This window comes from Coptis chinensis, chromosome 2 (assembly GCF_015680905.1).
Source record: "Coptis chinensis isolate HL-2020 chromosome 2, ASM1568090v1, whole genome shotgun sequence".
In the NCBI taxonomy this organism is placed as follows: domain Eukaryota; kingdom Viridiplantae; phylum Streptophyta; class Magnoliopsida; order Ranunculales; family Ranunculaceae; genus Coptis; species Coptis chinensis.
This window is the reverse complement of record NC_141457.1, coordinates 15,721,244-15,736,474: the sequence shown is the minus strand read 5'-3', so window position 1 is coordinate 15,736,474 and position 15,231 is coordinate 15,721,244. Positions and strand designations below refer to the sequence as shown.

The 15,231-nt window shown below is 34.9% G+C and overlaps 1 pseudogene; it reads right to left on the bottom strand.

The window, feature by feature from the left end:
* Positions 1-7,729: 7,729 nt before the first annotated feature.
* LOC147515096 (exopolygalacturonase-like) lies at positions 7,730-10,953 on the bottom strand (annotated as a pseudogene).
* Positions 10,954-15,231: the final 4,278 nt, after the last annotated feature.

Sequence of the window (15,231 nt, the reverse complement as noted above, 5' to 3'; positions counted from 1 at the left end):
TCATCAAGGCTTCTCAACCCCCTCTAATAAAGGTTTAGCTGAGAATCATTCCGCAATCATTTCCATAAGAATCTAAACTAAACATAATATCAAGATTCTAACTTTACTAATTTAACAAATAATAATTGAAATCTAATTAATAATTAAGAAATGATATCAACAAGAAATTAAACTAGATCTATAAATGTAATGACAGAAAACGAATTGAATAATAATAAACTATTTTATTAATCTAATCAAATGAATAACAATATTTTAAAGGTTTAATCTAAAACAAGGAATGAAAATGAAACTAAACTTAATTAAAAACCATTAAAACTAGATCTAGAAGCTATTCTAATCTAACCCTAGCTACCATTACAAGGAACTAGTTTTCTAAATATAACTACTAGCTAACTTAAGAACTAAGCTTTTCTTTGTTTTTATATGTTTTAGATCCAAAATCGTGCATGGGCTTGGAGCCTTGTTTTGGGCCAGAGAATCAGGCCCAAAACCCAATTCTTTCAGTCCAAAAAGGCCTTTTCAACTAAAGTTGGCTTTGACAAACTTTTTGTCCACTTCTACTCCTTTGATTGGGGGCAAGGCTTAGACCATTGGAAAGCTCTTTCTGAGCCGGTCGTTTTGACGTAAGGTAGGCCCAATTTCGAGGTCTGAGTCCAAAGATATGGTCTTTGGAAGTTCTGCTGACTTTGTGCACTATTTCTACCCGCTTGGACTTTGACTTTTCATCTTTTAACCGGGCTTTACAGAGGCTTTGCCCTCTTGAAAATTGGCCTTTAATCACAGGACTCTTTAGCAACCGACCTTTGCTCCTTTATCTCGCGAAAGTGGCATATTTCTGCACATAATGGACTTTGAAGCCTGAAATGCATAAAAACACGTAATCAGTATTAACTCTTACTTATTATTCACATAATTGGTCTAAAAGTACGATTGTTAAGGGGTTAAAACTATAGTTTTGGGCTCTTATCAATGCACTCCCATGAAATGCATCGAGAAAACACGATGTGTCTTTTATAGTAAGATGTTCAAGACTATATGTAGGGTCGTTTTAAGTTAGATTCCCCAAGACTATATGTATATGATGGATGATATGTTATTAGCTATATACTAATAATCTAAATAGTTGGGGATCTTTATAAAAAAAACATGTAAAATCATACACCCCCAAACAGAATGAAATAATGTATTTGGAGTATAAGATGCATAATGATAAGATAAAGTTTATGCAACCTATCATGGAACTTATGCAATAACCCATCATGTTTGAATTGTCCAAAAGAGTGTGAGGTTGGTAGTGGATGTTCTTCAGGAAGCTCAGATGATGCGGAATATGGTATACTAGGCTTTTGAACCACTTGAATGATGGGTTTATCATCGCATGCTTTCAATAACTCCAAGAATTCTTCATCTAGCTTGGGTGTATCTACAAAATCGGGGTCAGTGTTGGCATCTTTAAGAAAATCATCGATTTCGTCCATCGTTAAGTCCATAACGACCACGCTAGATTGGGATCCATATTCCACCATAGATTTTGTTCCTCTTTTTCTGGCACTTCAATCAAAGCGGTTCTCATCAACTAGAATGATAGGCTCGTGAGTATGTATGTGGGGCAAAGTCTCTTTATTGGGAATGTTTAGAAAATTATGAAGGATCTCAAAGGAAATTGGCTTAAGTGCGAATTTGAGGTTTCTTTGAAATGGTTTAGTAGTGCAGTCTTAAAAAATGGGTGGATTTTTGATAAATGGAGGTTGGATTTCAAGAGGTGTTAAATTATGATGGTGATGGTTGGGTGGTGGTTTTTCACATGATCTTGAGGACTCAGAAAATTCTTCATCTAGTTTTGGCGTTTCCACAAGATTGTGGTTCATATCTGTAATAGTACGTAGGAATGTTTCAAATTTGTTCCATCGATAAGTCTTTAATGGCCAAACTAAATTGAAATCCACTTTCCACCATAGTATTTACTCTCTTTTCCAAGCACTTCATTTTCTTTATCCTCTCTGCCTATATCTTCATAAATTTTCTCAATGCCATTGTCCAAATGTGTCGAGTCCAATACATGCTCTTGAGTTTCTTCTGCCGGAGTTTTCTCATTTATGGGTGATGATGCATTAAAGCATGTGAGGGAAACTGTGACTTTAGGCAGATAGTCATCGTCATAAGATCTATAATTCACACGATAGTCAGGTGGATGGTGATGGAATTTTAATTGGTTATTAATATCAGGATGGGCTTTAGCAATGGGTGTTGTTATAGTAACACCTTGTTTCTCTTGTTAGATGGGTACTTGGTGGAAGGATATTAGTCTCAGATGTGGCATATTTTGAATCGGATTGGAGAAAACATAAGGTAGTTGCTATTTGATGAGTTAGTATTATTTGCTTGGCCATTTCCTGGTAGAGTTGGTCTGTGATAGATGGTGGAGTGGAATATAAATTTGATATGGATGGTGATGTGAATGATAATGGGTTCTGGGTGAAACCGTACTATGACTAACCATATAGATATTGGAATGGTGGTTGACTATTTGTGGTAGAACTCCATAAATTGTCGGCATGACTGGAAAACTCTTGAGTGTATGGGGTACTAGGGAAGTTTGAAAATTGAAGTTCATAATCGTAAGAATTTCCTGTAGTAGACTCGAATTCGGTATATGATGAACAATGGGATAACCAGTGATAATGACTACTGCAAAAAGAACAAAGTTTTGGGTTTGCATTGTAATTCCATGATGGTTGTGATGCATATTGATAAGACATGAATGCTCAATTAATGATGATGCACAAACAATAGAAATTCATTTTTTTTTAGATTTTTTTGAAAATATTTGTTTTGGTCTATAATTTACTATGCCCTATTCAAGAGAACAATTGGGCGCGAGACTAGGATGACTCTACTACACATCTCAGAAGAGTAGGTAGTCACTTCACCAAGTGGTGTGCTAGTAAGAATCTCACTCATGATGAATCTGGGGGAGGGGAGTGAGGAAGGTAGTTGGTCTACCGGGATCTGGTAACTGATTACTCTAAATCCTTGTGGCTATATTTTTGTCATTTTCTGGAGGAGCGTGACTATTTTGGCCTCTAGTTGATTGATTTTAATTAATTTTTTTTTGGTTTAGGGCTTTCAAGAATCAAGCAATGTCTAATTTACCTATATTGGGTAATGACTTCTTAATGGTTGTTATGGTTCGGGTTCAGCCTTATGCACGAATGTAAATTGTAGTGTAGAAAGTAAATTTCAAACAATCATGTAAGCATGCTTGAACATATAAGTATCCTCTTACTTGGGCTTCGAGGAGGTTTAGAAATTACCTCTCAAGCCGTGCTTACACGCTGCTTGAGGAGAAGGTGGCGTCGGTTGGTGCTTGATCTGAGAATCAGGCCCAACTGTTCGAGCTTTACCCTGTTTTAAGTTACAATAAAGGCCAACTTAAAAAGCCCATAAGTTGGTTTTTGACAATTTATACAACTTTGTCTTCAAGGGTTCAAACTTAAAACTAAACTAAGATTATACTAATCTAACTAACTAGTTTTAGATTAATCTCCTATATTAACTAGAGTTAATTGGACTTAGAGTGTTAATTACCAAGTTGATTCAAAGTGTGTGAGCTATGATCCACAACTTGCCTCACACACTTGAACTTCCCAAGACAATTAAAACTCTAATCACTTAGTAAGTATTAAACTTAAACCAAGTTTAACTCAAGTTCACCATAAGAAATCAATAAAAAACCAAGGTTTTTATTATTATTATTTTTATTATTTTTATTATTATTATCACTAACTATCTATCTAATAAGATAAGGGGTTTTTTTCACACTACAGGACAAAATTATAATAAAGGACGGTCTGGATAATTTCTAGCATGATCTAACGACTACTGAGTGACTGATCAACCTCAAGATAAGAGTTCCAATTAGAATTTTGAAACGGGACACTGACGGGAATAGATCCCACTTGGTTTTTCTGGGCTTTTCGCACACCAAAGTTGTGGTTTCGATCCTAGAGGGCTTTTTTTATTTATTATTATTCAAATCTTCTTAGAGACACGCTCGCCTCTACTACTTACCCTCCACTCCGGAGTCTCCACTACTTGAGTAGGCTGGACAGAAAAAAAAAATAAAAAAAAATTCCTTTCAACCTTTATAGGTCTTGCTCCACTTCCACAATCTATTACTATTGTTTGGTTTGATTATCTAAAGATTTTATTGAACCCTCTAACTTATTTGTTTTTTCTTTCGAATTAAGAAATTGGCATCAAAGAAATGTGTACCATTTTTTAGCTTCGTGCTGGCATCGTTGATGGAGGTGGAGACAACTTCCGAGAGATCGAAGTTGGCGTCGTTGCTATTCCGCAGTCACCTCAGATTTCAAATAAGTATTTTGATGTTTCGAGAGATCTAAAGCCATTTAAGGTGAAATTTATTGAACCCTTATTTGCTTATTTGCTTTTTTCTTTTCGAATTTTATTGAACCCCCTAGCTTATTTGTTTTTTCTTTTCGAATTAAGAAATGGGTATCAAATAAATGTGTACCATTTTTTTGAACTTCGTGCTGGTGTCGTTACTGGAGCGTTTAATGGCGTTGCTTTGGGGTTGTTTAAGAAATGGATATCAAATAAAATAGGTTGTAATGCTTTCGAATTCCTCTTTTTAATTCTTATGACTATTTCCTATTTTCTTCCATCGATAGTGGAGAATGTAAATAAAATGACATAAGCTAAAAAGTAGACTTATTTAGTTCAAACTAGAAACCATCGATAGTGGAGAATGTAAATAAAATGATAGAAGCTAAAAGGTAGATTTATTTAGTTCAGACTAGAAACCATCGATAGTGGAGAATGTAAATAAAATGACAGAAGTTAAAAAGTAGACTTAATTAGAATTAGAATTTTCTTTGTTAATTCCTAGATATATCTATGCTTTTCAATTAGGTGTGTTACTATTTACTACTTTGAGTCTTCGTCGTGCTCTTTTATTAGAGCTCTATTTTGATTCTTTAACTAAGCAATATGGTGAAAGAGCGAATGGAAGAGAGAGGAAGGGAGTCGTTAGTTCACCTAGTCAATTCCATAGCACGTCATCCTATTAAACCTCCCAATCTGGTATGTGCCTCCACATCGAAGAAATGTTGTGCTTCCTAATCTGGTATATGTGCCTCCTAATCGAAGATCAACTGCGACTCCCAATATTTTATCTGTTGTGCCTCCTAATTGAAGATCTAATACGGCTCCGAATAGATTATCTATTGTGCCTCCTCATCAAAGATCTAATGCGGCTCCTAATAGGTTATATGTTGTGCCTCCTAATTGAAGATCTCCTGCGGCTCCTAATGTGTTATCTGTTATTTCTCATAATCGAAGATCTACTGCGCCTCCCAATCTTTTATCTATTGTGCCTCCCAGTCGATCAGAGATCTATTGCACAATGACTTCGAAGAGAAAAAGATATCAATCAAAGGACTATAACACAACAAAATTGGAGACGGAGAGAAAAAGTCGTTATGTCTGATTCCTTTAAGAAGATGAGGTCAACGTACGAAGTTGGGTCCTCTTCCTCTACCACGAAAGATATCACAATGCAAAGTTGTGAGGATAATACTGTGTAAGTCAAGTGCTTAAATTCTCACTCTTATGTTAGGTTTCAACATACCGTAAAGTGTAATATATCATAGGTCTATTTTTGCAGTGATCATGATATGACTGGATTTGATGAAAGTGAAGAAGTAATTCTTAATCCTCATAGAGGCCATGTGCTTCCTGTTCAAAATCACCGTCACTTTCTGGGAAAGATGGATGTTTTCTGTCCATTTTTTTCGGCCCTTCATTGGAAAGATGAACAGTTATCAAAATTAAGGAAAAATTAAGCTACCGCTTCTTTCTCCACTGCCTCCTGCAATTAAATCTTTATTTGAAGGATCTAATAAACGTGCAAGATTATTCTGTGAGCAGATTTAGCAATACAACGTGTGTAATGTCTTTACTAGTCTTGGTTGCAAATTTAATGATCGTGTGTTACATGGACGTGGTCCTACCTCATTCACTGTTCATGGGGAGTTACGACACCAAATCGGTTCATTGTTGCCTGATCCGGGGATGGAACCTAAGTTTTCACAACTTTATATTTATGATCATTTAGCTGCTTTGGATCAATGCCACAATTGCAACCTGAATTTGTCAAGGGAAGTGTTGAAAATTGTATAAGAAACTCTTTCGCAGACCCACAAGTTCTGTGATATCTATAAGCAAGCATTTGAGGTTTTAACTGAAAATGCTTATGAGAATAACAATGTTCCAGTCCATCTACACTATGATCCGTGTTCGGATAGATGAAAGTATAATTTTCCGACAGCTGATGAGATCGCAGTGATATTGCCTGGAGATAGGAGTAAGGTTGATGCCATGCGTGATATTGTACTTCGCTTGAGAGGAGGGCATTAGTTGGAATGGATAAGCGAATGTCATCCCACTTATTTGCCTTTTCATTATGTTCTTATGTTTCCTTACAGGGATTTGGGTTGGTCACCTGATTTGAAGTTGTGGGACATCAAGAGAAATGCTCCAAGCAATGCAAGACTCACCCAATTATGTACTTTTATTGGTTTAGAAATTAAAGTATATGTTGTATCCATATATGCTATGTAAGTTTTTATGTGTGTGTGTGTGTGTTTTTTTTTAATGATAGCGTGGATACTAGCTTGAAAGTAAGAATAGAGTTTATTTCCTTTTGAGAACTATCTCTTTTGTAAACAAAATACTAAATGTATCAAGTCTGAAAAAATCATGTGTATGTGGTTTGCTTGTAGGTATCAAGTTAAATTGCCAGAATTTTTTAGCGACATGTTTGCAGTCATTGCTCCATGCATGACACATTTATCTATAGGGTAGCAGAATGGTGTGCAACCATCTGAAGTTGTTCGAGCTCCTAATCAATTTCAAGTTGGTGTGAGTAGTATGCATAGAGGGGAGAATGAGAGAAATGAGGAACTTAATTAGTGGGCTTGGAGTATTGATTTTATTTAATTTTTCCCTTTCGTTACTAGAATTAGTCCCAGGTGAGAACAATTATGTGGAGTCTTCTTTAATGTTTAATGAGTTATCTTTTAGTTTTAGAAGTAATTTGTGTTATGTATAAATATTAAGTTATATATCTTGGTATGGTTGATCTATGAGAATTGTATTGTTTTGATTTTCAGGTTATGATAGGATTTAAGTTTTTGAAATGTTGAAAATACCAGAGGAGACTCTGCTGGATTTAAAAAAAAAAAAAAAAAAAATTATGATGCTTTTAATTGAAGACTCTCTCCCCTTATTTTTCTCATTCTCATTCTGATATGTGTTGAATTAATGAATGTGTAAGGGGCATGTGTAATGAGTTGGTTTGTGAGAAATGAAATATATAGAATTGCCATAATTAAACTCACTTGAATATGCACATGAAATGATTATAAAAATATAAAACTGCTGGAAAGGGTTATATCATCGATCTAGTGCTACCATAGAGATGGTCTCTTGGGGTGTTGTTCAAAAGCAATGTGTCTAGAGTGCCAACTGGAACGGGCATTAACTAGTTACAAACAAGTTCTACTATTTTCTTCTACTCTATTACAAAATCCAGGCTCGAAGTACAACTGTGTGTCACAAATGAACTGGATCTCAAAAAAATCGCACACACTTGTGTTGAGGTGACCAGTGTCGCCGCTCGCGCCCGGACGGGTGGGGGTGATTAATCTTTTGCTGTTTGATCAGCTCCTCTCCACCTTTGTTGTCCCGCAACCTGTTTTGCAAAAAAGTATCTCAGTACAGAGAACCAATAAAAATAAAATGAAGAAAAATAAAAAAAATAGAAATAGAGAGGTGAGAAGGATGTTCCCTTATTATATTCTCAACCAATCACTCTCACTCCTTCAATCCATGATGGTAGCGCCATTTGAAGTTTTAGTAGTGGTGGAAGTATACTTCAAAAGAGTTTAGAAGTTGAGGTTCATCATAAATTGTTTAGAGTTTGAGTGAGGGAGATAGAAGAAGAAAGGTAGACTCTTGATTATTAGAATGGTTCTAAGCTAATGAACTTGAAAGCTTTGATTGTTGATTAAAATGACTTGAAAACATGAAATGAAGATTGATTAAAATATTGAAATGAAGCAAGCAAACAAGATGAAGATTGAAACAAAGAACACATAACAAGTTTGATTAAAATAAAGGAAATGAAATAACAAGTTGATTGAAATAAAGGAAATGAAATAACAAGAAATTAAAAACATGAATTGAAAAACAAGACAAGAAAATAAACAAACCAAATGGTTTGGATCCTAAGACAATGGATGAGTTCTCTCTCATTTGCTTTTTGATTATATACCCCTACTTTTGTCATTTATAGATTTGCCCTCATCTATTCTAAACTAGACACCTCACTTCTTTCACTTTTGGTTTTGGTTTTGGTTTTGCTTTATGGGTGCCTTCTTGACCTAGGTATGTTTAGGGATAAGTCAATATAATTTGAAATAAGGGCCTCCATCTTTGGTCTTCTGATTAGAGTCCTTTGACTATTGACTTTGACCAGTTGACTTTTACTTTTTAAGCACTTTTCCACAGCAGTTACTGGTCTTCATAATAAGCGTGATTAAGATTCCTTTTGGTGCTAAGACACATCTTTTACAATAAGTGGTATGAAATACTCCTTAACTTGAAAAAGGAGTAAAAGCTATGAGTTGTCTTTTCGTTAAGCGTAAGAGGGACTGTAATGCGGCAATATACGGGTAATAAAACGCACATTTAGGAGCTAATCACCTACAAAATATATTACACGATAAAACCAGTTAATACAAGGACATTTTTTTCATACAATACCAGGTTTGGTTTTACGACTTTGCAAAATGCACATGGTATATAGTACGTATATAATTCAGCAACTGAGTATGTGCTTAAACTTTGTGTTTGCGGTGCATTACATTCATGAGACTGCATACTATATGGATCTCAAGATGAGTATCAACAGTTCAACAATCCTAATTACGATCAAGGAACTAAATTTAGGAAATTTTGTTAAAGTTTAATTTCATGATATCGAAGGGCGCTTGATCTAGATTATCTAGAGCCACTATATGCACTGCCCACTCATGAAGACACCCAAGGTCATGAACAATTGAACATTATATATGTAGACAATGAGGAGCTTACTGTTCCACCAACCTTCATAGACTCAAAAACAATAATGCAAAGATTTGGATGATAGATGGTAGTTCAAGTGAATTTATACTGAATGTGCGGTTGTCAATATGGAAACCCTAAGCTAGGTTGGTCTTAGACTATTAGTCCTTTCACTCGTGAAGTTGATTTCCAGTGTGCTGCACATCAAGTGTCATGGTTGTAGTCTTCCACAACATACAAATTGTTCCTAATGGTTGGCCTTTTTGAGGATGTATACATTATTAAGTTCCTTCTGGGGTGTTCATCGGTTCATCCATCCTCATGCGCGCTGCATTATTATTATTATTATTAAAAAAAAATTCTTAGGGAGGGGGGGATATTTAACTAAGGATATACATATTTTCAGAGTCCAGATTGATAATTTTGAGAAATAGCACTTCTCATTTGGTTATAATATTTTTGCTGTATTAGACGAGTAAACTCGCAAGTATAGGTGTTATCCAAGCATATTTTTTAATCATTATGATGTGTTTGTATTTCTTTTGTTAATGAAATTTAGTTCAATTTATTGGTTTTATTAATACAATAATGACACGAAAGCTACAGAAAAAATTGATATAAATTGAAATAAAAAATAAAGATTGAATTTATATAAAATAAGTTTCTATTTGAATACATGCATTATATATTACTATCATGACCACCATTTCTATGTACAACAAACTCTCAATGGAACAACTTTTTTCTTCTTGAGTTGGACCAAAGGTGTTCCTTATCGTAAGACAATTATACGTGGTAGTAAACAACTATTGTGTTCTTAGAGAAGCTGCCAGGGGGAAAAAAAAGGACAATAACACTCTTGATATTGTTTGCAATTTCATAACTTGATTGAGGTCTCGCACGAGGTTTAATTATGAGCAAGGTTGTGGATTTTCCATGCCAGTAATAGAGATTCTTTTTACGTTGGTACAAGTTGAAGTTGTAGGACCATCTGGCAAAATATACTTAAGATCGATATTGGCAAGTACTACGTTCTCACACGGCATACTTGAACTACACACCAAAGTTACTTCAGACTTTGTAGTTGCAATACCTTTGATATTCTTGAAAAGAACATCACTTATCTCCACTTGTGAGGGCTGTAAATGAGAAAAAGTTAGTATATGGGGCAATTATAACTCTTTTTTTTTTTTCATAAATTAAACATCCAAAGATATTTATATATTTATTATCAAATTAAAGAAATAATTTACCTTCGTTTCACAACCCTTACTTGGGCAATACTCTTGATCAACGATAATAGGGTTTTTGACGTTGGTCATGATGATGTCTTCAAACTTAATATTACTGGTCGGGATCCAATGATCCCGGCCAACTCTTGACTCTAACTCCATTATCAGTGCCTATTAATGTACAATTTTGTACGTGTACCCCGTTGATGTCCTGTTCATTTGTGTATTTGCCCAAACTTCCAACACTGTAATTGTACCAAATATAAGTATTTTTTTATTTAAAAGCTTCACAATATTTTAGCAACTGCGGTTATGTGATTATTTCTGAATAAAACGTATACGAACATTACCTGATACCATGTCCTGGTCCACAAGTTACTGTTGATATATAAATATTGTTGCTGCCTGGTCCAATGGAGATGCAATCATCACCAACACCAATTGTTAAAGAAGTTATATTGATTTTTGTAGACTGGCTTATGTGAATGCCATCAGTATTTGGGCATTTATTTGGGGCAGTGATTTTCATATCTCGGACAAAGATGTCGATGCTCAATAATATGCTCATATGGAACCCCTTACTGTTTACTAATGCAATATTGTTGATTGTACCTCTAGAAACTTTGGTGATTTTTAGAGACTGCAAATGACATGTATGTGGTTGATAAGCAAAGTTTCTTAGATTACGTTCAAAATTACGTACTATATAAAAATGATATTCGCATAACAATATAACTAAAAGGGGGTATGGAGTGCCGCACCATTCCGGGGAGTACTAGTTCTTTGCTATACGATCTTTCAATATTTTTTATATTTACTTTTCTTTTATGCTATATTTTATGAATAATAACACTAGTTTGTCATTTTACCACGTTTGCCTATTATTTGATGGTGAAAATATGTGGCTAGTGAGTGTGGTGAGATATTATGGAATGAGTGTTCCAATAATATTCTTGATGTTTAGGTCTAATGTTTAGATATACATACGAATAATAATGGTACTTACAATTGACTAACCTCTTTTTGTGTGTGAGATGTATGGATGATGTAGATAGATGATGGTCGTTGAACAAAAAGAAGCGTATCAAAACCTAATTATCCCTCAATAAGTAAAGGATGAGTAGGGTATCGTTCCACTTTTAAGTGTATGTTTATATAAAGGACAGGACTGGAAAAGGGGTTTGAGGGATTAAAAACTATGATTATAGATATAGTAGATTCAAATGCTAAACTAAACTAAACTAACTAAACTTATACTAAAGCTAAGAATTGGAAATAAGGAGAAAGAATATGAGAGAGATAGATTCAAGAGATTCAAATCCACCAATGTTTTTGATTCAATGACCTTTTGCTTCATGTTGTTCTCCAAGTAGACTACAATCGGGCAATCGAGCGAGTGCCGATGCCCTCTTGGATGAAACATCGTTAACAATTAATTCTACTCAAGGTTGTTCCTATGTTCATGTTACTAGTATCTTCTTTCCTTTTATGTGAGCTTGGGCAGCTATTCAATGAATCACCATCTAAGGCAAACACAAGGAATATTTCCCTTACTCTAAAACACTACACAACTAGAAGAAAAGTAGAGAATAATAGTATAATATTCAATTACAATAAATAAAACTCTATTCTAGCATTATATTCAATTGCAATAAATAAAAGCATGTTACTAGCAAATATTCAATTGCAATAAATAAAACCCTAAACTAGCATGATATTCAATTGTAATAAATAAAAACCTTAATCTATACTTCCATCTCCTGGCGTGGGCAATGGAACTAATAACTAAAAATATAAAGAACTAACCTGATTGAAGAATACCATGAACCAGAAGAATCATTAAACCTTAAGCACCGGCTTCATCTCCTCCCTTGAAGGAGAAGATTAGCCTTCCATATAGAAGGAAGAACAACGAAGAACGAGAAGAAGAAGAGTTGAGGAACATAAGACTAGAAAGACTAATTTATTAAGACTCTCTGCCTCAAGTTCTGGAGACAAGAATATAAGTGAATTGGCCCTTACATGAGGCACTTAGGTCCTCTATTTATAGGGGTTACAATGAGCTATAGAAGCATTCCAAACCGTCATTTGTTTCCTAATACAAATAGACTTCTTTCAGAGTCCAACTTCATCTCCAAAACTGAGAAGGAATTGGCTACAGTGTCGATTCATGCGTCTGGACTCATTATCCATGCATCTCAGACTCAAGCAATGCGTCTGGACTCACGATCTATGCGTCCCAGACGCGAGCATTGAGTCCAGACTCACGATCTATGAGTCTCAGACTCAGAAGTCTATTTTCCCTCTTTTGCTCCATCCTTCTATCCTTTTTTTATGGGCTTTGGTCCAAGCAACGAATCCTTTGGCCTTGGGCTTCCAAATAGACTTTAAAATAGGTCCAAGTCGCATCTTTAATAGCTCCAATTCCTTGGCCTTCTCCATGATTGTCCACGGGCCTCCCATGTGATCCTTAATGCTCCGAATTGCTTTGTTTTACCCCATTTTCTCTAATATTCTACAAAACTCTCTTTTTCATCTGTAGAATCTTAAAACATAACTTACAAACACTATTAGTCCACTAAGATGGCTAAACAAGAGGCAGAATCGAGGGTTGAATTGCACTTTTTGAGCACTTATCACAACTCCCAACTAGCCTTTTGCTAGTCTCTTAGCAAATAAGATAAAAAATATATAAGTGATCAAAATAATATCCTAATAACAAAAATAAAATCCTAACTTACTTTCGCTGGCATCGCGATTGCATTTACCATATGCAACAAGGCTTTAAACCTTTAAGTTCCCCAAAAAGGACGAGTTATAGTCTCGTGAGGGTTTTCAGGTGATATACCCACAAAATCAATCAATAGCATGTTCAAGAATGATGATATTTTTCAGAGAGAAATTCCTTACCCACTTAGTGCTTACTCCAATAGACAGTTTCCATTGCTAACTACATTGCTGCAAAGACTCATAGATTATGATAGGAGATAGTAAAAATTGACAAAATTCTCAATCAAGACTTATGTGTGTACTTAGTCAATCTCCTATACTCTCCTATCCAAGAAACGGAATCCCTAGTTGACCATAGGTAGATAATCTCGACTTTCAATCCTCACCGGTCATACTCTCAGAAAAGAATCTCTCAGAAGATGGTTTACTATTTTACCTCATGTATGTGGGGAAAAGAATAATGCATACGACCATCCCACATACTACCTTGAAAAACAGACTTCTGAATAAAAGTAGTCTCATGAAAAGAATGTCAATCACATATGAAGTGTCGGGTCCTTCACTTTAGCATCCTCTCACCTATTCTAGACCCCGTACCATCTTGTAGTGATAAGCCGTGGGTTGTAACTTGGCTTGGGTATTGGTTTATGAAGGAAAGGTAAAAAGGATTCTAAGGTTGTTTCAAAAAAAACACTAAGGGTTTTGCTTCTTTCTTTGGAAGATTTCTTCAAATTCTGTATTGTAGAAAATTCTTCCTTTGTCTTAGCTTTTTTTCCATCCATTTTTTTTTTTTTTTTTTTTTTTTTTTTTTTTTTTTTTTTTTAGACTAGTAAGCTCAGTGGTATATCCTTGATTAGTACTAGATATGCTTGTTTTCCACTAGTTTCTTTCACTTTGAACATAATGATGGACTTCATTGTATCTCTCTGATATTTTCTTGTAATCTTCCTTTTGTGGTCTTTCTTCCTCTTTGTGCCCCTCGTATTCTCAGAAACATATGGGTATGGTTGATAAAGATTTTGGCTATACTCCTTGTTTGGAGTTGGGTAAAGGGTAGAGGGTTTTATGAAAGAAAATGGCTTATTGTAAGGCGCAAAAGGGTTTAACATGATGATCCTACTAGGTGGGATAAAAATTTGAATGGGTTCACTACTTGACTTTATCAAGATGATATGCTCTGTTTGAATAGACTACAAGACCTAATGGCTATCTCCCCATTTGATGTCACTTTGTGATTAACCAAATCAACGAATAATGAGACTATATTACTGCATTGAAAAGAACTGAAAGATGATGAGTCACTAAGACTCGGATTTTTAAATAAGAACTCTCCAAAGAATGGGTATAAAGCTCAAGTCTCACGGGCTAAGTCTAAAAATTCTACTTCTAGTTTACTAGGGGTTTAAATCTCTTTTCTAGCAAAAGTACACAAAACTGACCAAATATTATGGTGGTGCCTTGATAAAGAATTCTATTAACAAGAACTATGTCCGAGCATAATAAATAGTCTAAGCGGTAATGAAATCAATAATATCAACTATCTATCAAACTCAATACTAAGCAGTATAGAATATATATCCCAGACTCATCATTAAAATTCATTTTTCTCATGCTGCTGATATAGAAACAAAAATATTTTTGTTTGTGAAAACTAATTTTCGAAATTCATTTCTCAAGTACACCCTCCCCCAACTTAATATATGCATTGTCCTCAATGTATAGAAATTAAGTAAATAAAATGAATGAGAAAAAGGTAGGATATTACCATTGATGCCGAATTTTTAGGTATTTTTACTTCAGATCCCCAAGACGTAATGTATTATCAATTTGGAGTGAGGAGATAAGATTTTCTCACCCAAATCTGACGAATGTTTGGAGGACGAGGAGGTCTCATCTTGTGGGTCATCAAAAATACTCCTTGATATGCTGGAAATATTGTTGGTGAAGTTGCTTCTCTACCTTGAACTATTTCAGGTCTGATGATTGTGTGATAGGCCTTGTGGTTCCCCTGTGTAGAAGATTGACGAAAAATTTTCTTTCTAACAGGACAATAATATCTGATGCGCCCTTTACCACCACAATAATGATAATGGATGTCTGGTTGACTGCGCTCAAG